A 21,442-nucleotide genomic window follows, 5' to 3' on the forward strand; every position below is an offset into this window, starting at 1 on the left:
CCAACATCTGGGAAAATTGAAGGAAGAAGTGACTGTGTGAGCAGGAGGTGATCATCAGGGAAAGAACAAAAGCTACCAAGATGTGCTTTCTCATATCATTCTTGAGGCTCATTTCAAAATCTCATGATTAAACTTCTCATCTTCATACCATGAATCACCTTTTCTGGATACCATGGAAGTAAAATACTTTGCAATGATGGTCGTTTTGCATCAGTTTATGCTCATGTGCCTGCCATAATATTCTCTCCCTTTGATTTTTGCAGAGGCATGTTGAATCTGTCATCATCAGATATTTGGAAAGTAATTTGTAGCCTCTTAACAGTTGATCTGTCTTTGAGATCCAGAGAGGTGTGCAGACAAATATGAGTAAGGCCCAAGTTAAGCAGAGGAACAAGTTTAAAACATATGACAAAGTACATATCAGAGTCATTTTACATGGGTGTTGAAAGTTAAGCAACAACACCCCAAACCAAATTTGGTTGGTTTCCTGAAATCAGGAATAAGTGGTCAAGGTGGAATGCAGGGTTAGAGAAATTGAACATCAGCTCCTTGGGGCCCCAGTGGATTGGCTTGTTCTTTCTACATCAACTTCATCCCAGGACTGAGAGAAATATAGACTTCAGAGGCAATGAAATCGATAAGAAAAAAATAAAACACGCAACTTGGGAGAGAATACACACCAATACTTACCTGATCTTAGGGAAGGAAAATATTTTCTTAGACCAACAAAATACTAAGTACTAATACTAATACAACAAAATTTTAAAATACTTTCTTAAAACCAACAAAAGAAACGATAAATGAAAAAACTGCCTACACTTGTCTAATGCTTACAGTCTACTAGGCATTGTTGTATAAGCTTCATAAATACCAGCCAATTTAAACTTTCTAACAAAGACATGAGGTGCACACTATAAATTAATCTCAGTTTACAGCAGAGAAACCCGAGGCAGTGAGAGATAAGGTGACTCACTCAAGGTGAGATAGCTTACAAAGGACGAAAGCAGGACTTAAACCCAGGTAGTCCAGTATCTGAGTACATACCTCAAACTCTCTGCAACTCATGCTTACATTTTACTGTCAAAAATGTGAACATCTATAAACTTGCTAAACAGGAGAACATAAGAAGGCAGCAGGTTAATATCTGGAGAGTCTACATTGATGGTGTTTAACTCTGGCTGCCGGGAAAGTAACCTAGGGAATTGAAAAAATACGAATGCTCGTACCCCCAGTCCAGGCCAGTGAAACCAGAATCACTGGGAAGGGGCCTGGCATTAGTATACTTATTAAAAGCACCCCAGGTGACTCTCGTGCACAGCCAGGGTTGAGAATGATTGAGACAGGACCAGGGAAATGTATACCATTATTTTAATTAAAAAAAAAAAAAAAAAGAACAAGGAGCATCGACAAACCAATCAAGAAAAATTTCAGATAAATAATGACAATTACTGTCACTTATATATAAACAGAGACATATGGTTTCAAAATAGAGTACCGTTCAGTTTCTATCAAAGTAACAAAAAGGCTTTTAAAAATATCTTGATAGTAATGAGACACCCTGTATTAGTACAAGAAGTATGTTAGGTCTAAAATTTGGTACACACTTCCTAGAAGTTGTTAATAAATTATACCTTAAAACACTAAAATTGATTCTACTTCTCAGGATCTATCTTAAGGAAATAGAGATAGGCACAGACATTCAGGCACAAGCATGTCTGTAACAACATTATTTATAGTGGTAAAATATTGTTAACGTCAAACATCAGGAGAGTAGGTAAATAAATTATTCGTTCACTCACACAGCAGAATGCAGTGCAAGGCAGGCATTACATAGCTCATGTTGGTCGGGAGCTATGCCTATGATGTAATATTGCGAGAAAAAAGATAACAAAACTACACACTATATCTTCGCAAGTTTGTAAATCTATAATTAAAAGACTAGAAGGAAATAAGCAAGACATTAACAATATTCATCCCTATGTTAACTTTCTTCTTATCACCTCTGTAAATTTCAGCATGCTTGGAGGGCATATTCCAACAGGCTGGGTGACCACTACTCTGAAAAGGTGAAGAAATCACCCTGACACTGGTTAGATCATTCTGCTAAGTTCCTCAGATATCCTTCCTAATTCTGAGATCCATGACTTATATCATAACTCAAAGTCTAAGGACTTTCACCCACAGTGTAGGTAGGCAGAGGTGATATTCACCATGCCAAGACGCTTGGTGAAGTATTTGCCTGCCGTGCTTACAAAGTAGCTTACAGGCCCCTTTTAGCTATTTACATCTGTTTATATGTGTCATGTTAGTACTAAAGGATAAGAACCATATGCAGATATTTTCTGAAGTCTAGAAGTAGGATCCATGTCATTGGGTCACATTTCCAAACAACTTTTAACATATTTACGCAAGTTATGAATGTATGCATATATGAATTAGCACTGTATTCTCAAACTGCTTCTAATTCACTTTATATGAAAATGTGACTTATAAGTTCTGATATTTTAGACTCTTCAGACATTTGCAGGCACGTTGCCTCCTACGAGAGACCTCTGTGCTTGTAAGATCAGTTGAAGCTCAAGACGTCTGCACATCTCCCTCTCTATTCCATTTGTGCCCCCTACAAAATAAGAGTGTGTGCTCAAGTTGTTTCTTTTAAAATTAAAATCCCACCCTCAATCCCACACTCTCTCTTCTTACCCCACTCCCTGTCCTCTCACAGCCTAGCTCCTGAAGGAATCTCCACGCCTGCTGGTGTCAGGCTTCTCTTCCAGCCTGCAACCGTAAGCAATATGTTGGCTGTCCCTATTGACCCCCTAAATCTGCTTTTACAAAGCAAGCTTGTTGGTTGCCAAACTGAATAGATTCTTGAGTTTGCACTCAGCATTGTACTTAGCATGCTGGACGTCTTGTCTCCTTAGTGTGGACTTGCCTCATCTCTAGCCTCAAGATTTCAACAGGCACCTGACTAGTTCACCTGCATTCCAGCTGTGCCCCTCTGCAATCCCATTCTCTAGGCTTCTGCCAAATTCCCCACCATCATTCTTCTTGCCAAACACCAATTCCACAGTTGAGATCTTACAGCGCCTCCCTACTGTCCAAAAGACAAAATGCTGTTGGTGAACATTCATTCAGTAACTATGCATTGAGTGCTGCGCTGTACCAGGTATTTTGCCAGTTTCGGGGTACAGTGGTGTAAATGGACAGGATCTCTGACCCTGTGGAGCTTACAGCTCAGAGCGAGAGACAAATATTCACTTATTTATGAGCAAACAAAGTGCTGAAAGGTACAATTTCAAACTGTTTTGAGGGTTATCAAGGAAACAAATGTTATCACAGAAATTAAAACTCTGGGGAAATGTCTTCAGTAAGAAAGTGTAGACATTTCTCTCTGAGAAGGGGACATTAAAGCAAGAGCTGACAGATGAAACACAGAGATCCAGGTAAGGAATCAAGGAATGCATGATCCAGGCTCATCTCGGGCTCTGACACAGGACGGTACTTGGCATGTCCGAGAAGGGGCGATGGATGTGGCTGGACAGTTGAGAGGTAAGGATGGCAAGAGAGAAGCTGATGGAAGTAGCTGGGGGAAAATCGTGCCTGATCTTACAGACCTGATTGAGGAATATGGGTCTTATTTCAAGTGCTGTGGGAAGCTTTTGAAGAATTATAAGCAAGGGAGAGACACAATCTAATTTTGTTTTTAAAAATAACCTTCTGGCTGCATAACGACAAAAGAATGTGGAGCAGAGAGGAAGTTAGCTAAAATTGGTGAGAGTCTACATAAATTTCAATGGCCTAAACTACGGAGGTGGCAGTGAAGATGGAAGCAAACAGACAGGTTCGGAAGCAGTGTTGCAGTGAGGAACCTGCACAGGCAGAAGGAGGAAGGGAGGGCCCAGAAATGGCTCCTTGGAGCAGCAGTGAGTGGGAATGCCACTCCTCAGATGGTGAAAATAGAGAGAAATAAATTCGGGGTGAAATTTAAGAAGTTGGCCTTAGCGATATTATTTTAGAGATGTTTCATTTGAGACCTACTGTAGATAATTAGAAATACGAGTCAGAGGACAGATCTGGCTGAACATACAGAAGTTGTCTACATATGAATTGTATTTATAGCCACAGGGAAAGATGGAATCATCTAGCAAGGGGGTGGCAAGTGAGAAGAGAATAGTGAACCAAACAGAGACGTCCCAAATCTTTGAAATACACTGAGAGAAGGTGCTAAAGAGAAGAGAAAATAGGAGAGGGTGGTGTGAGAGGAGACAAAGGAAGATGATGTTTTAAGAAAGAGGAATACTCCAATATGTCAGTAAGATGAGGGTTAGGAGTTAATCACTCAAGATGATAAGGGAAGGGATGAATAAAGGAAGTGACAGCTAGATCAGAAGGATGAATAGATAACTCAGGGAGGCAGAATGACAACTAGGGAGTCTGTATTGGAAACATACAGACCCTCATGGAAAATCAAACACATAAAGATTGAAGAAAAGTATTTTCACCAATAAATGAATAAAACTGTTTTTAAAGTTATAATAAAATGTCTGCCAACTTGTATAAGATTGATACTTTATATATTGCTCTTGACATTATAAATAGATAGAAAATAATTTGGCAGTAAATACATCAAAAACTTTGACCCAGTAATTGCACTTTTGGGAACCTAGGCTAAGAAATGAACCTAAAATGCTTATATGCCCCAAGCTGTTCATTCCAGCATTATTTATAATTTAAATAACTGAGAAAAAAATAAATAACTGCAAATCATGGAATGGTTAAGTAAATTATAGTGTATTCACTTGAAACATTATGCAGTCTAGGAGTAATATAAAAAGTGTTTATGATGTAATAGGAAGTAAATAATGAACAAAAACATATTTAAACTCTGATTGCAAGGTAAACGTTAATCTATGCTGAAGAAATAGAGACTGGAAAGAAATGCACCCAAAAAAACATGAGTAAATGTATAAGGGAGGTGGAATTATAGATTATTCTTCCATTTTCTTCCTTTCTGTTTTCTTTCTTTCTTTTTCTTTTTCTTTTTCTTTTTTCTTTCTTCCTTTCCCTTTCTCTCTCTCTTTCTTTCTTCCTTTCCCTTTCTCTCTCTTTCTTTCCTTTCCCTTTCTCTCTCCTTCCTTCCTTCTCTTTCTTTCTTTCTTTCTTTCTTTCTTTTTCTTTCTTTCTTTCCTTCTTTCTTTCTTTCTTTCTTTCTTTCTTCTTTCTCCTTCCTTCCTTCCTTCCTTCCTTCTCCTCCCCCCCCCCACTTTCTTTTTCTTTCTTGATGGAGTTTCACTCTTGCAGCCCAGGCTGGAGTGCAGTGACGTGATCTCAGCTCACTACAACCTCTACCCCCAAGGTTCAAGTGATTCTCCTGCCTCGACCTCCAGAGTAGCTGGGATTACAGGCACACACCACAGCACTTGGCTAATTTTTGTATTTTTAGTTGAGACAGGGTTTCACCTTGTTGGCCAGGCTGGTCTCAAACTCCTGATCTCAGGTGATCCACCCACCTCGGCCTCTTAAAGTGCTGGGATTACAGGAATGAGCCACCATGCCCGGCCCCCTCTATTTTCTATATTAGCTGTAATGTGGTTTGTATGACTTTCATAATATTAATACAAATATTTCTTTAAGATTTTTGGCAATATTATTCTCTTTTGGCCCCATGGATGACAATTCTGTCATGGCTATCATTTTCAATAAGAAGGGAAATATTAATATTTATAATGTTTATATCATAGTTGTGGGATTTTTATTTTAAAAATGAATGCAAGGCTGTCTGTGCTGACTTTTGTTTATTGCAACTTACGTTCCTTGGTTTATTTCATTTGGAAACACGCACAGTTGTGACTTGTAAACGTGCGTTGAGTCTACTTGGGTAGCTGGTGACAGTCTCTTGTAAGGTTGTCTCTTTTGGTTTGCTTGTTTCTTTCCTACTTTGTGTTTTCAGTCTTCATTGCAGTTGCCCTACTCCATGAACTGCCCCACATCTCCTTAAAAACCAAAACCTCAGACTCCTCGGGACGTGAGCACAGCCCTCACTAAATCAATATTTTAAGAACACAAAGACCACAAAGCTGTCAGTCCTACCTGAAATCACATCCGAAAAGCAAAGACTCAGGTGGCTTCGGGTCCTGGACAGGAGATTTTTTTCTACTTTCAATGAATAATCAGCTAGCAGAGCATGGAGGAGCCTTTTCTTGTCTCCCATTCAAAGGGACACACCATAAATTGTGTTGCAGTTTTCCTAAAAGTCATGCCATCTACCGTCTAATTTTGGAGAGAACAAATTTAATAATTTCAAATAAACTCAGGCTTATTTATTTAAACTAGAAATTGCAGATGGGGGAAAATAAGGAAAGAAGCCTAAAAGCAATGTTTTATATTTCTATTCTTTTCTTTTAATGCTTTATATTTCTGATGTAAGTGACCCAGGTGGTGGAGAGAAATGTAGGCATATAGGAAAAAGGGAGGAAGCACAGCCAATGAACTTGGAGATAGTAGGAAGGAAATCCATTTTTTCAAGTCCAATCTCCAACTGGTATAAAGGGTTTCTCCTGCATTCTTATTAAGCTGCAACATATTATCGAAAATTCTTACGTTTCACCCTTCTTGGAGCACAAAACACTGTAAGGCAATTTTAGAACATGCTTTCTCCAAGGTGAAAGCTGACTGGCTCAGTGAATAGAGCAACAACAACAACAACAACAACAACAACAAAAATGTGATTGAAGCTAAAATCACATAGAACTATAATTTGCAAATTCATTGTATGAAGTAATTAATCAAAGCACGGCTGAGTTTTAGGAGTTGAGACTTTGATCTGACAAGGAGAAGAAATCTGGTGAAGCTGGTGGGATCACGCTGCCGCATCAGGGCCTAAAATGTTTTTCCATGCTAGTCACAAGTTTAATTACTGCTTTTTTTTCTTTTCTGTTGACAGTCCCAAATTAAAATAAATGGACCACATCGAGACAAATTTAGGATGCATGTAGTGCTTAAGAATATATTGTTCCTGGTACAGGAATAGCTTGAAACTCATGTTTAGGTTTGCTCCTTTCATTTCTTTTAAAGGGTGAAAGGGTGGAGGGAGGGATCACGTGGGCAATGAAAGAAAGGAAGCAGGTGATTGAAACCGCTACTCCCATGGATTGCTGGGGTGAGGTGGGCATTTCTCGTTGTGCACTCTCTTTATGCACAGCAGCGTGAAGGTCTGAAAGGCAAAGACAGCCGGGGGAAATGGAATAGACAATGCCCCTGTGGTCACGCAGTGGATTAAGCCAATTCCTTTCTAAGTGCAGGTAAATCGTTTTATATTTAGTGACAACAATCGACCATATTACAAATTAATGAGGGGTCGGAAGCTTGATTGGAGATTGTCTGCCCACACATTTGCCATCATCGTAAAAAGAAACAGATACTCAAAGCTTGAGGCAAGGAACTATCTGTAGACAGCAAGCTGGAAAGTCCTGGACATGGTGCACAGCCAGACCCATTTCAAGGAGGCTGTTTCAGGATTTCCTCTCAGCCTTCCCAGCCCTTTCTTGAACTCCAAGTCAGCATTCTCACTTTCTCAGAATCCATCATCTAGAGAGTTCTCATGTCACTCGACCTTCTTGTTTTCAAATATCCAGTTTCCTAGTATTTTCCCAAGACTCATTGTATCTCATTAGACTGACTTGGAAGAGAGCAGCAATCCACTGCGATGGTAAACAGGAAGAGAGCTGCCCCGTCAGAGCCATGGGCTGCTGCCCTGTGGTGTTTAGGCTTGTGGAGCAGAGATAAGAAGGTGAATCAGTACAGTCCTGTGTTGGTGAGAATTTGACCACATCCAGGCTCAACAAACATTTCTCTTTTTTTTTCTTTTTTTTACTTCCAACTTTTAAGTTCCAGGGTACCTGTGCAGTATGTGCAGTTTTGTTACATCGGTAAACGTGTGCCATGGTGGTTTGCTACACAGATCATCCCATCACTCATGTATTAAGCCCAGCATCCATTAGTTATTATTCCTGATCCTCTTCCTCCTCCCACCCACCCCCTGCCACCCTCTGATAGACCCCAGTATGTGTTGTTCCCCACCATGTGCCCATGAATTCTCATCATTTAGCTCCCACTTACAGGTGACAACATGTAGTATTTGGCTTTCTGTTCCTGCCTTGGTTTGCTAAGGATAATGGCCTTCAGCTCCACCCATGTCCCTGCAAAGGATACAATCTCGTTCTTTTTCATGGCTGCATAATATTCCATGGTGTATAAATACCACATTTTCTTTATCCATTCTATCATTGATGGGCATTTTGGTTGATTCCACGTCTTTGTTATTGTGAATAGTGCTGCAATGAATGTACACGTGCATGTGTCTTTATAACAGAATAATTTATATTCCTTTGGGTGTATACCCAGTAATGGGATTGCTGGATTGAATGGTATTTCTGCCTCTAAGTCTTTGAGGCATCACCACACTGTCTTCCACATGGTTGAACTAATTTACACTCCCACCATCAGTGTAAAAGCATTTTTTCTCCACAACCTCACCAGCATCTGTTGTTTTTTAACTTTCTAATAGTAGCCATTCTGACTGATGTGAGATGGTAGCTCATTGTGGTTTTGACTCGCATTTCTCTAATGATCAGCAACTCAATGAACATTTCAAACATGTTTAATTTCAGAGAAAAACTTTCCTCCTACAGATGCCACATTTTCTTGACAAAAGCATGTAAGGAATTGAAATGTGGAAAATTATGATAGTAAAACTGAATGGCACAGTAGGAACTTGGCAATTCTTATAATCAGCCTCCTCCCCAGCTTACTAGAGAAGCTGTTTCAAAACTTTTCAACTTTCCTCAAACCTCCTCTGACCCATTCTCTCAACAGATGATCTCTCTCTTCCTTCTTCACAGGAAAAACTGATATGAGAAGACAGGAATTCTCCCAACTTCTCCTACTAAGCCAGGCTTCTTGTGTACGGCGACACACATCCTTTCTTTTCTGGTTTATTGGGAAGACGCGTCCTCCTTCCTAGAGCCTTGTTCTCCTGTCCTCCAGACTTTACCTTTTTACGTGTCTTCAAGACCTCATTCAATCAGTTACTAAATGCCATTTTCCTCCACCACAGTCCTGCAAGCATTTAGGGCAGCTTTGTAAGAACATCAATTATGAAAAGGCATCCCTTCCTTTGCATTCATTCGGTGCTGCACCAAGGCTGAAACTCAGTCTGGGTGTGCCCCTCACCAGGTACCTTATCCGTGTGATGCACCCCTGCGCCTGCCCTCCCCACACCATCACGAGCAGCCACCACCTACCCCACGCCTTCAAATGCCAAGGTTTTAGCAGGTCTGTGTCAACAACTTTTAAAAACATAAACCATGCACACTGAAAGAAAGAGAGAAAGGGAAAAAGAACTACCTCAAAATCATCTCCTTCCCTGGCAAATAAAAATCTGTGTCATCAGCAAGTATTGTCTACGTTTGCCTGGTCATCTTCTTCATCTTCCATTTTTCCTTCAGTCCACCACAGTCTGCCTTTCACCTTGGTTTCTCTACTGAAATCATTTCCACAAAAGTCACTGTTGTGTCCTTTGGCATCACTTGTGTCACTGGCCGCTCCCGCTTCTCAAGGTTCTCTTGACCCCCAGTCCCTGGACAATCCTAGCTTCCCAGCCGCCTCTCCAGCTGCTCCTCCTCAGCCTCCTTTGCACAGTCCTGCTGCTACGAGCCTCTTGAACATTGGAATATTACAACTTTCTGTCCTTGTCTCTTTTCTCTTCTCACTCTACTCACTGTCACTGATTGTTCTCATTTATTCTAAGAGTGTCAATAACTGTCTCTGCTAATGACTAACAAATCTAAATCTTTCACCAATGAGGTTCCAAACTTCAAACCTTTACACAAAAGTGTCCAATGGATGTCTCTACCTGGATGTTCTACTAACACTTCCAATTTAGCAAAGCCCAATATGAGACCTGTTCTATCTCAGTGAATAATATAACTATCAACTCACCTGCCCTTGCCAGGAACAGGGGGCAGCACCTTGATTTTTGGCTATTTCCTTCCGTCTCTCCCCACCCAGCCAATCAGCAAGTCCCATTCACTGTTTTCTAAGTGCCTCTGGACTCCACCCTGCATTCTGTGTATGCTCACCACCGTCTCTCTCGAGAATTCTGCTTCCTGACTGCTTTCCCCACCTCTCTTCTTGCCTCTTCCATTCCATTTTCTAGAATTATCTTTCTAAAACACAAACACGACTTTGCCCTCGGCTGCTCACAATCCCTCAAGTGTTCTTTGTTATTTAAATATCCCATCCAAAACTCCTCGGAGTGGTTCACAGGCCTGCATCATCTGACCCCTGTTCTCTCTTTCGTCCTGATATCTCACCTTTACCTCCTCACACCAATTTCCTCACTCTTTTAGATGGGTTTCTCAAGCACATCTTACTTCATACTATCCTACATAACGCTTCGCCTGCCTAAGACATCGGCTCTTTGATCCCCATGACACTGCAGGTGTAAGCCCTGCTCCTCCTTCATAGTTCAACCTGACCATCCCTTCCTCTAGAAAGCTTTTTCTGATACCCCGGGCATCCTGCCACCTGTAAGTTCAGGATAGGTGCCTGTATCAATTACGGACATTTATTGTGTTCCATAAATTGTAAATTCAAGGAAGATTCTAGCATTAGTCATGTGAAGTACAGGGCTTTCTTTTCGCCGAGTTTCATGGACATTTCACTTTGGTGTAGATTTCATTCTTGTGTGAGCTTTCACTGGGCTGCAGGAATGATACCCAGTTTGCATCATCACGACCCACTGTCAAAGAAGTTAATCACAATAATGCGAGAATACACTAAAATAAAACCAAATAAAAACATTACTGTAGACCTCCAGTAGCTATCTTTTAAGCCTTTATCTTTTAATGATGATGACTGTATAATGCACAAGGTCCCAGATCATCCTTGAAACCATCCCTCATCACCCAGCTAAATGCGACCATTCTTTTTATACCAGTCATCTGGTGGTTTCTGCAGGTTTACTATGGACTGGGTGACAAGCCTTGCTCTGAGAATATGTCAGTACATAAGACACTGCTGGTCTTCACAGAATTGACTGGAGGCTGTGGGAACACACAAAGTGTTGGTTGTTACAGTGGAGAAAACGCCGGATTCTACGGAGGCCCCTGGGGGCGGCACTGACACTAGCTTTTCGAGTAGATGAGGCTGACCAGGAAACCAAGCACACAGGGTCATTTGTGCCTGTTATAGGGTTTGGAATTTATCCTTAGAGCAAAAGAGTGCCAATGAAGAGTCCTAGGACTGGAAGATATATTCAGAGGAGTTACTGTAGATCAAGAAAGACATATGGGTTTATGAATTTAGGCAAAGGCAGTGATAAGAAGGCAGTGAGGGCTGGAGTGAAGTGGACAGATTAGAAAGGTGCCCAGAAAGGTGAGGAGAGAGGGAGAGAAAGGGTCAACAATGCTGGGTGCGGGGGCTCAGCCTATAATCCCAGCACTTTGGGAGGCTGAGGTGAGACAACCACTTGAAGGCAGGAATTGGAGACCAGCCTGGCCAACATGGCGAATTCCCGTCTCTACTAAAAACAGAAAAATTAGTCAGGTATGGTGGTGGGCACCTGTAGTCCCAGCTACTCGGGAGGCTGAGGCAGGAGAATCGCTTGAACTTGGGAGGCAGAAGTTGCAGTGAGCCAAGATTGTACCTCCAGCCTGGGTGACAAAGCAAGACTCCGAAAAGAAAGAAAAAAAGAGAGAAGAGAGGAGAGAGAAGAGAGAGAGAGAAAGAAGAGAAGGGAGGGAGGGAGGAAAGAAAGTGCCAACAATGATTTTCCAGTGACTCCATGGAGTAATTCACTGAGATTAGGAAGAGGGTGTCGTTGCGTGTTTCCTGTAATCCTTACGGTAGTACCAGAAGTCCTGGCCTCGACTCTGCAGGAGCCATAAAGAAATAAGGGATTGGATTTTCTTTGGTCTAGAAACGTTCCAAATCCTGATAGTAGCAGTGATATCTTTCTTTTATTTCTATGAAGTAGAGGACACAAGCTACTGAGCAGGATAACAAGAACAAAGACTATCAAAGAAGCTGCAGAAATTCTACCTCTGGGATTCTAAAAATTGGAAAGGAAAACCATGTGATTTAAACGGTGAGGTTGACTTCTGACTAGCACCAGAGGGCTGGTTTTTGTTTTCATTTTACTTCCTTTCTAAACTGTGTGATTCCACAATTTCACAATTATATTATGTGGCAGAAATCCTTGATCTTTCTTTCAGATCTTTGAAGTGTTTTGTTTTATTTTAATTCTTGTTCATGCCCAAAAAGTTTTCTCCATATCCAGCATCATCATTTTGGGAACAGAAACAAGGAATTTTGTAAGTCTGCGTTGCAGACTAGCACATTAATGAAAGAAGGTCAAAGCTATAAACAGCCTTGATAATGATAAGTAATCAGGTAGAATACTACAGTGAATGCATTTTACTTGAAGTATTTTGAATTATTTCTTCAAAACAAAAGAGTTTTAGAATGTCTGAAAATCAAGATAAAACTTTTCTTCATAAAATGTCCAGAGAACTGCCTACATTAAGAAACCCAAGAGGTAGTAGTGAAGTCAACAAGGAAGCTAAAGAAAGATACTTGTCTGCAAACTAAAAATAAAATAGAAATGATTCCTAAGAAGGAATAAATAAAAAGTATCATGTAAAGGTAACTACATTCTGTATCTCCCTAACCTAGTTGAGTCAATATTTTCTCTTCAAATGAAGAGCTACTTAAGAAAAAGTTTTTAGTAGTAGCTCTGCTGTTTTCAGTCAGACAGCCAGTTAATTATAAATGAAAAATGTATTTTTTCAAGTACTATAAATTAGGAGAAAAATTGGGGGATGGGATTGGTAACTTGACAAGAGAGAATGAATGTGAATCAGAGAGAAAGCGTTGAAACTTAACAGACTATTTGTCATGTTGCTTTATTGTCTCCATATGGAGCTATTAAAATAGAACAATGCAGAGACAATACATGAAGCTATAGCTCAAGTTCAGTCTTCAATTATATGCCTTTTGATTATGTATTCAAATTGTCCCTCAACCCACTTCTTATTGTCGGAGTTGAGGATTTCTGAACAGAATCAGGAAAGTTTATTGGAGCTACCACTTACTCTAGAAGCCTTTGCTGAGCACAAGTAACTTTGCGTAGCTGCTCCCTGAAGCTCAGCACTCCCATCTGGCTTCAGCCCGTGCAAATGTATAAAGGAAAAGCTTTCAAGCGGGAGGAACACAATGTGAAGGATGTCTTATTTTCATCTATAGTCATCTTGGTGACACATTTGCTTAAAAACACAGCTTATCTGAGTGTGTGTGTACACATGTGTGTTTAGGATTAAATAAAGGCTCAGAAGAATAACATATAATGTCTTCTAAAAATTGAAAGGACTGGTGTCTTTTTAAAGCATATATAGAGCTTGGCTGGCAAATGATGATAAATCCACCTTTCCACATGCTACAGATGTAAATAATTAACAGTGATGTTATTTAAAAATCTCTAGAATATCAAAATATTTCATTAAAAGAGAATAGCTCATGCACAGTCAGGTGGGGAGGGGGACCTAACAGCCCTGAATAACCAGTCAGACTTTTCTCTCTGAATTAACTAGATTCTTAGCTGAATTGATCCACTGTCCACTGTCTTGTACTTACAGGAAGACAGCCAAAGCCAGTTTTGTGATTACGATCGCCTCAGATAGGGCATCTTTTGCATCCTGTATAAGAACTGTAGAACACTCCCAGAACAAATCAATATCAGTATCAATAGCTAACACCCATTTCCAAATGTTTTCCTTTCTAATTTATTTTACGCAACTCTTCCTTTTTCTTTTCCCAAAAATATCCTCTTCTCTTTTTCCATTTCTATTTTGAAAAGGTAAAAATATCTTTCAGAAACCTAGAAACTCCTTAAGCTTCAGTATATAGTTAGAACTGTCACATTCAAGATAAAAGATGACAGGAACAAAATCAATGAGTTTTAGAGAGTCAGTTAAGAAGATATCAGTCTCAAGTACTAAGAGAAAATAAATTCTTCTAGAAAAGAAGCTACATCCAGATCTAGGAGGAAGGAAGAAGCTCTTGAGGGTGACAACTTTAGACGCTGGGAATGAGGGTTCCCGTTAGTCAGACATAACATAGGGCAGGCATCTGCAGCAGTGGTTCTCAAACTGCAATGTGGCTGAGAACCACCTGGAGGAGGAAGGGCATACTAACACAGAGTCCTGGGCCACCTCCTCAGAGATTCCGACCTTGTCGGTCTGCGACGAAGTCTGCGATTCTGCATTTCTAAGCCTGCAGACAATGTTGTCACTGGTCTGAGGAGAGAGACCTGATCAACTGCAGGACCAGCTCCCAGACGGACAAGAAGCCTGGGGTGAAGCAATACAGACTCCTCCACCCCAAGAGCCTGCCTGGTAGGCACCACCCCACGTGAGTGGTGTCGATAGGAAGCAACTTGATCTCCTTCCTCTGACTTCCTGGCGACCCCCTAAGGACTATCTCAGGGTTCACTTCAGCTGCAGTCTTACTGTAGGCCTGGTGTCATTTTTCACCAAATGTCTTCCTCCAGGAGTACCTTTCCAATTGCTTTCTGAGAAGTATTGTGATCGAAGGGGAAGAGCAAATGATTTCTACCAAGTTGACCTGCTCTTGACCCCTCGCACCGTCTGAATTAGTTTTATGAGCTCAAGCAAGTCAGGTCATCTCTCCAAAGCTCCATTTCCTTAGGTATAAAAATGGTGGTGTTAATAAAAAATAACATATACCTACAAGGTCCTTGTGAAGATCAATGAGATAAAGTGAAAGTCCCTTTGAGGCTGTAAAGCACTCCAAAAACTTCAGGGACTGTTATTACAGATTCCTGAAAACGTTTTAATAAGGGGAACAAGGTTTTTTGGGAACCATGAAAGAGACTTAAAATGCATAGTTGCATGGAAGGCAAGTGAAAGAAAACTAAAGCAAAATAATTCTGTAAATAGACAAGTGTCATATCTGGTTATCTGAATGTTTCCTGTTTGGATGGTAAAGAGAGGAGAAAGTCTGAAGAAGCAAGAAGAGAACGAGTAAATAAAAAGGGGGAAGAGGACTCTGATGACAAATCTTGCCGACCTCACCACTACGCCTAAAGTCAGCTTCGCTAACCTTCAGTGGGACAAAGAACAAAGAGCAGCAGTGTGTGGTGGCACAGCGAGCAGCTTCACCCTCACCACGTGCTGATGACCGCTGGAGATTTCTGTGCCTTCTCTGAGTACGTCACACGCGGAAGTCTGGTTCACAGAGTTCGTTTTTTGTTTGTTTGGTTGGTTGGTTGGTTGGTTTTTTTTTTTTTTGAGACGGAGTTTCACTGTTGTGGCCCAGGCAGGAGTGTAATGGTGAGATCTCCTCACTGCAACCTCTGCCTCCCAGGTTCAAGAGATTCTCCTACCTCAGCCTCCCAAGTAGCTGAGACTACAGGCACGTGCCACCATGCCCAGCTAATTTTCGTATTTTTAGTAGAGATGGGGTTTCACCATGTTGGCCAGGATGGTCTCAATCTCTTGACCTTGTGATCCGCCCACCTTGGCCTTCCAAAGTGTTAGGACTACAGGCATGAGCCACCGCGCCCAGCCTAGAGAGTTCATTTTTGAAGGCTTTTGAAATTATGTAAATGTTCTTCTTTTAAAACCATATATTCATTTTAATAGGGTGCATGCCTCCAGGAGACAAATATTGTTTTTTAAAAAATTTTAATGATAATATTCTACTGCTAAATACAGCCTTTAGAACTATAAATTACAAGAAACCATTTCTGTTTCTGTCTCTGTCACTTCTCATTCTATGAATTTTGCGTCACAGATTATTTATTTATAATCTGTTTATTATAATGTTTATCTCAGACAGAGATTAGGAACTTTAACCAATGTTTTCTGAATATGCAGAAAGTCCCTGTTGTAAGATTTAAAAGGAATGAAAATGACATTAATATATTGCAAATAATCAAAACGTAGAAGCAAAAGAGATGACTGAGTTCCAGATGTTTCCATTACTCTTTAATTTTTTTTTTAATAAATAAACTCCTGCTAGATATTTTCTTTCTTGAGATAGAATCTTTCCATTAGGATGGTAATTTGCAAAGCAAAATCTTTGGCTTTCCTCAGGTTAGCTTGTTTTTCTTCTTTTTAAACAGATAAAAGTTCTGTGAACAGGTTATTTAAGGGGCCGTTTTCCATTTGCAGAACATGCAGTCAACACAGGAAGGGGATCGTGCCCATCACATGTGTTTGGTCTTGCCAACAGAAGAGACCCCCTGGGACTTCTATCACAAGTCTGGCTCTGAGATCAGTTTAACAACTTGCTTTGAATTCATATGAGTCCTGACTGCTAAATTTGCAAATGCTTCCACATAAAGGTTATGCACCCACTGTAAACGCAGCAGCTATTCAAAAAGATAGCCATATTGGTTGCTAGGAGATGGAGGGATCCTCTCAGAGAAAAATCAGTCCTGACAAAATTTTTTTTTTTTTTACATAAAGACCTTTTAAATATAAATACCTTTGACAGCAGCTATTATTATTCACTGAGTTCCTTCACATCTGAATAAATGGCAGAAAAATGATGATATTATTCATATGCCATTATATACTAAAGCGTTAAAATAGAAGAGTCTTATTTCCTTCTTTCACTCTTGCTCTCTCTCCTTCCTTTGTTATTGCTAAAGAGAAAGAAGAAAGCTGTTTTCTGTTTCTTTCAATTGAATTTCTCTGCTTTCCTTTTTAGATTCTTAGTATAACAGACACCTCTCAAAACCCGAGGCCAAAGATTTGGATTATTGCATTTTTCCTTCCAGATCCAAATGCCTTTTTTAAAAGCATGGTCGAAATGGAGAATAGGGAAGCACCAGCAAAACTGATAAGAGCGCATCCAACTTTCCCCCCATGGTTGGTTCAGGAAAGCAGGTGGGAGGCTGTGCTCCTTGAAAGCAGCCATCCATCCAATTTTATTTCAATAATGTTTGCAATTTTCTTCCTACTGGGTTGACTGGAGGCACAGCTGCCCTATATGTGGGTGCATGTGCTCAGCTTTTGCTAGAAATGACCTAACAAATAAAACGTGAAACAAGTAATATACTTGCTGTTTATAAATTGTGTCGCGGATAAATGAAGCAGCAATGGGTCCTAATTCAGTGTGCCCTGCCTGCCCATTGACGACTTGAGAAGCTCACAGCTGAGGCTCACAAAGGCATGCTGTGGCCACAATGTGCGGGCGGCGTCCCTCCATCCGTGCCTCCCTAGAGCCTGGAGACATGCAGCCCCAAGGCTCACAATAGGAGATCACTGTTGAAACACATTTCATTACCATGAGAATGGCCACCCCAAACTCCAAGTGTATTATTTTTGTTGATATTGTGAATACAGTACAAAGTTTCTCAAGATTTTTTTTTTTGTAGCATGCCTTAAAAATCAGACTGAGACATGTCTCCTTATCCAAATATTGACAAGCATCTCTCGGTTTACTTAGCATTTTCCTTTGAAAGGCTCAGTATGGTAATGTCCCTTCATTCCCTTTCACACATTTGTCCTGACTCTTGGCACCAGGAAGTTCTTATTGTTCTGCTCAATGCTTACTGGCCCAGTGACATTTTTTTCCCCCGGTTAGTGACAGACATGGTATGTTTCCTTTCTCAAAGTTCCCATGAGAGTTTCTCGTACTATGTCCCACGTACACCAAAAAAGGCAACATATCTGTCGGTTCTCCTGTTTCTGGTTATTTCCTACTGTCCTTTTTTGTCTGAACCGCCCCGCCAAAGCCATGGCTAATTGTATAAATATCAAATGAAAAAGTCCCTCAAAATTCAACACACTCCCTATAAACTCATGGTATGTGAATCTACTACTGAATTGTGGCAGCATCCCTTGGAGAATAAGCCAAGGAGGTTACCTTCTGCCTCCTGATAAGTATCAACAAAGCTCCAGGGGCTTACTTCAATAGCCAGCTTTTTAGGTGTTCCTGATAACTCTAATTTTTAAATGCGATTCCTCAATTGTATGATTTACTAGTCACATAGCATCCTCTCTGGTTGTGATACTAATTATTTCAGATCGCAGGCACTTTTTGCTAGAGCAGAACTCATTCATTCATTTCTACACTGAAATAAGAAATAAACACCAGTGGCGCTAACAGTAAACTTCCAGAACTCAAAGCCCCACCCACAGTGAACGTGGATGCCACCTGCCCAAGTCCCGAGTGCAAGAGTCAGGGGACCGTCTCTGTTTTGCCACTTCTATCAGTTCTCCTACTTTCCCTGGTGGACCCAGGTGTTCCTAAACCAGTCAGGTGGAGTAAACTGTGGCAGGGAATCCTGCTTGACGTTCTGAGCGGGAGGGAGTCGCTGGGGCGACTGACTTACCCATCCCAGAAGACACACAGCAGGATCCTTCACTTCATGGTTTTTCAGTTTTGTTTTGTTTTTTTTTTTTCCTCAAAAATATCAGCTCTGTTTTTGGTAGCAGGGTTTTTTTTTCTTTTCTTTTTTTATTTTTTTTGAGACAGGGTCTTGCTCTGTCACTCAGGGTGGGATGCAGTGTTGTGACCATGGCTCACTGCAGCCTCGACCTCCCCAGCTCAAGCCATCCTCCCACCTCAGCCTCCCGAGTAGCTAGGACTATAAGCACACACCACCACACGCAGCTAATTTTTGTATTATTAGTAGAGATGGGGTTTTGCCATTTTTCCCAGGCCTTGAATTCCTGGGCTGAAGCTATCTGCCTGCCTTGGCCTCCCAAAGTGCTGGGATTACAGGCATGAGCCTCTGTGCCAGGCCCTGGAAGCACTTTGATGAGAGAAAATTCCTGGGGCTAAGGGGTTGGACCAGTAAGGATTCTGAATATGTTGAAAGAACCAGAGACTTGCCAGGTCCACAGGGCCATGAGGAATTCAACCTAGGTTCAAGACCATACTGGTTCACATGGACTTCTGAGGCAACCCCAAAGCAGCAGCAGTGCCTGGGCGCAGCACCCAGCAAGGCTCCGGGCCTAGGGAAATCGGGCTTGGGGCTGCATGGACAGGCCATACTGAGGGTATAGGCGTGTCATGGAAGCATAAGGGAATGACTTGTAATGTTGTCCAACATCAGCAGCAACCCTAAACATGCCTTCACTGCCCCCCACCTCTTCCCATCCAGATCCAAATCATTGAAAGCCTGTCTTCTCTGAATGGTAAACCAGCTGCATTGTACTCCAGGGTGCAAGTGTCCAAGGCATGATGCAATCATCCTACTTTTTTCCTACATTCTTTTGTAAATTACACTGTAGGTATGATTTATTTCTGGTTCATTTCCTGTGACTCAGTTACACAGGATGCAAAATTATGATAATAATAATGCTTGTCTCCAGATAATGAATAAGGGGTTCACATTTCTCATCGCAGGGATGTTTTACAAATGTGCAGTATCATTACAGCTAAAATCCATGACTAAAGAAATTAAATTTCCTGGAATGTTTTATATCTAACAAGAATGTTTGTAATCCTCCATATTCACTGCTAAACGAGGTAGATTAGAAAAAAAGAAGACATTTTAAAAGGAAGGAATGGGCCCAATGGGAAAAATCAACAAATGGGAAAATTGCAGCCCTGCATTTTATATTTTACGGAGAAAAGGGGGCTCGGTAAACATGCAACAGGAAACCCTGTTTGATTTCTGCAAGGAAAATTTAACTAGCAACAGACTCATGCAGAATCTTCAAAGGAGCAGTTTCTCTACTTGTTTACCTTTTGATACGCAGCTTAAAAAGAACACTATGCTTCACTTTAAAAAGAAGTGATATCATGAATGCTTTACTCAGCTCTGCAAACAACTAAATACATAACTGGATATATAGCAAATGAAAGCTTTTGCCATTTAAAAAAAAAGCTGGAAAGAAAAGATATACAAAATTTTGGGGTTGGGGCTGGGAGGGTGACATTTTCCAAATTTAGTTCTCTTCATTGTTTCATAAACACATGAGACTAAAATTCAGGCATTTTTTTTGTGTATGTCAATCACATGTAATTTGTGAACAGAACCTACTGGCTTCCATCTCCCTTTTGTTATGAGGTACCAGCTTCTGACTTTGTGAAATCAGAGCAAACAGATCATCAGTGTCTGAAAATCCCATACACTTATGGAATCATGCACATCAATTTAGAGGTATTTCCTCCACACAGCTAGTCATTGGGGTTGCTCAGGCTATCAGCCCAACCATCCTGCCTCATCTTCATCACAGCCCGGAACCAAATATAAATTCCCCCGTGAGCCTTTACCTGTAGAGGTGCTAGAACCACAACATCCCAGCCCACTGCTGTACGTGCTGACAGATGAAAAGGAGATGGTGAGGTAGAGCGCTGTGCAGACAGAGTTTGCTCAAAACCACACCTCACGCCATCAGCTCTGTTACTTGCCACAATCACCTCCCACCTTTCTAGCTGGGAAATGGCTTCCCCGAAGCAGTTCCTGGTCATGAAGCCATGCTCCCAGTCCATCTGCCTTTATCTTCGCTGGACCTCACGCTGGTGAAGTGCTGTTTGCTGTTTTTTTTGTACCAGACTCTACACATGAAGAGGCTCATTGCCTGACCAGCCTGTGCTAAAGGGGTCTGTGCCTACCTCAACTTCCCTGGCCACATAAATCATGCAGAATCATGAGGATAAGCACCTCTACCTCCCATGTCCTCACACTCTTCCCTCTCTGTTACCTCCACAACTAGTTCCTGGGTCCTCGGACACATGTCTCCTCCCTAAGATCTGCCAACATGGATAGCACCTAGCTTATTCTTTAGAACTCCCACTGCACTGACATTTACGGACAGATCAGGAGTTTCCTAATCGAGTCTCAATGTCCGGAACACTCTGTGATGCACTTACTTAATTGCAATAAAGCTTTCACCTCTATAATCATATCAAAACGAGGTTTGCTCAGGACTTACCTTGGAAGGATAGACTGGGGAAGCTCAAGAAAAGAGCTGAAACGATATATTTTAACACATTCAACTTGAAGTCATATCCAATTCATTATATATTTTTGTTTGTTTTTGTTTTTGTTTGAGACAGAGTCTCACTCTGTCACCCAGACTGGAGTGCAGTGGTGTGATCTTGGCTCACTGCAAACTCCATCTCCCAGGTTCAAGTGATTCTCCTGCTTCAGCTTTTCAAGTAGCTGGGATTACAGGCAGGCACCACCACGCCCAGCTAATTTTTGTATTTTTAGTAGAGAAGGGGTTTCACCATGTTGGCCAGGCTGGTCTCAAACTCCTGACCTCAGGTGATCCGCCTGCCTCAGCCTCCCAAAGTGCTGGGATTACAGGCGTGAGCCACTGTGCCCAGCCTTAATTCATTACATTTTGTGTTGTATTATTATAATATATCTCAAACCTATAGAAAAGGTAATGTA

At 41.1% G+C, this 21,442-nt stretch overlaps 1 long non-coding RNA gene across 2 annotated transcripts in view; it reads right to left on the reverse strand.

Annotated features, from left to right (window-relative positions):
* Positions 1–21,442, reverse strand: part of LOC111546304 — a 211,934-nt gene that overhangs the window by 73,785 nt on the left and 116,707 nt on the right. The window lies entirely within an intron of this gene.

Source organism: Piliocolobus tephrosceles, chromosome X (genome assembly GCF_002776525.5).
Source record: "Piliocolobus tephrosceles isolate RC106 chromosome X, ASM277652v3, whole genome shotgun sequence".
NCBI classification, from domain to species: Eukaryota; Metazoa; Chordata; class Mammalia; order Primates; family Cercopithecidae; genus Piliocolobus; species Piliocolobus tephrosceles.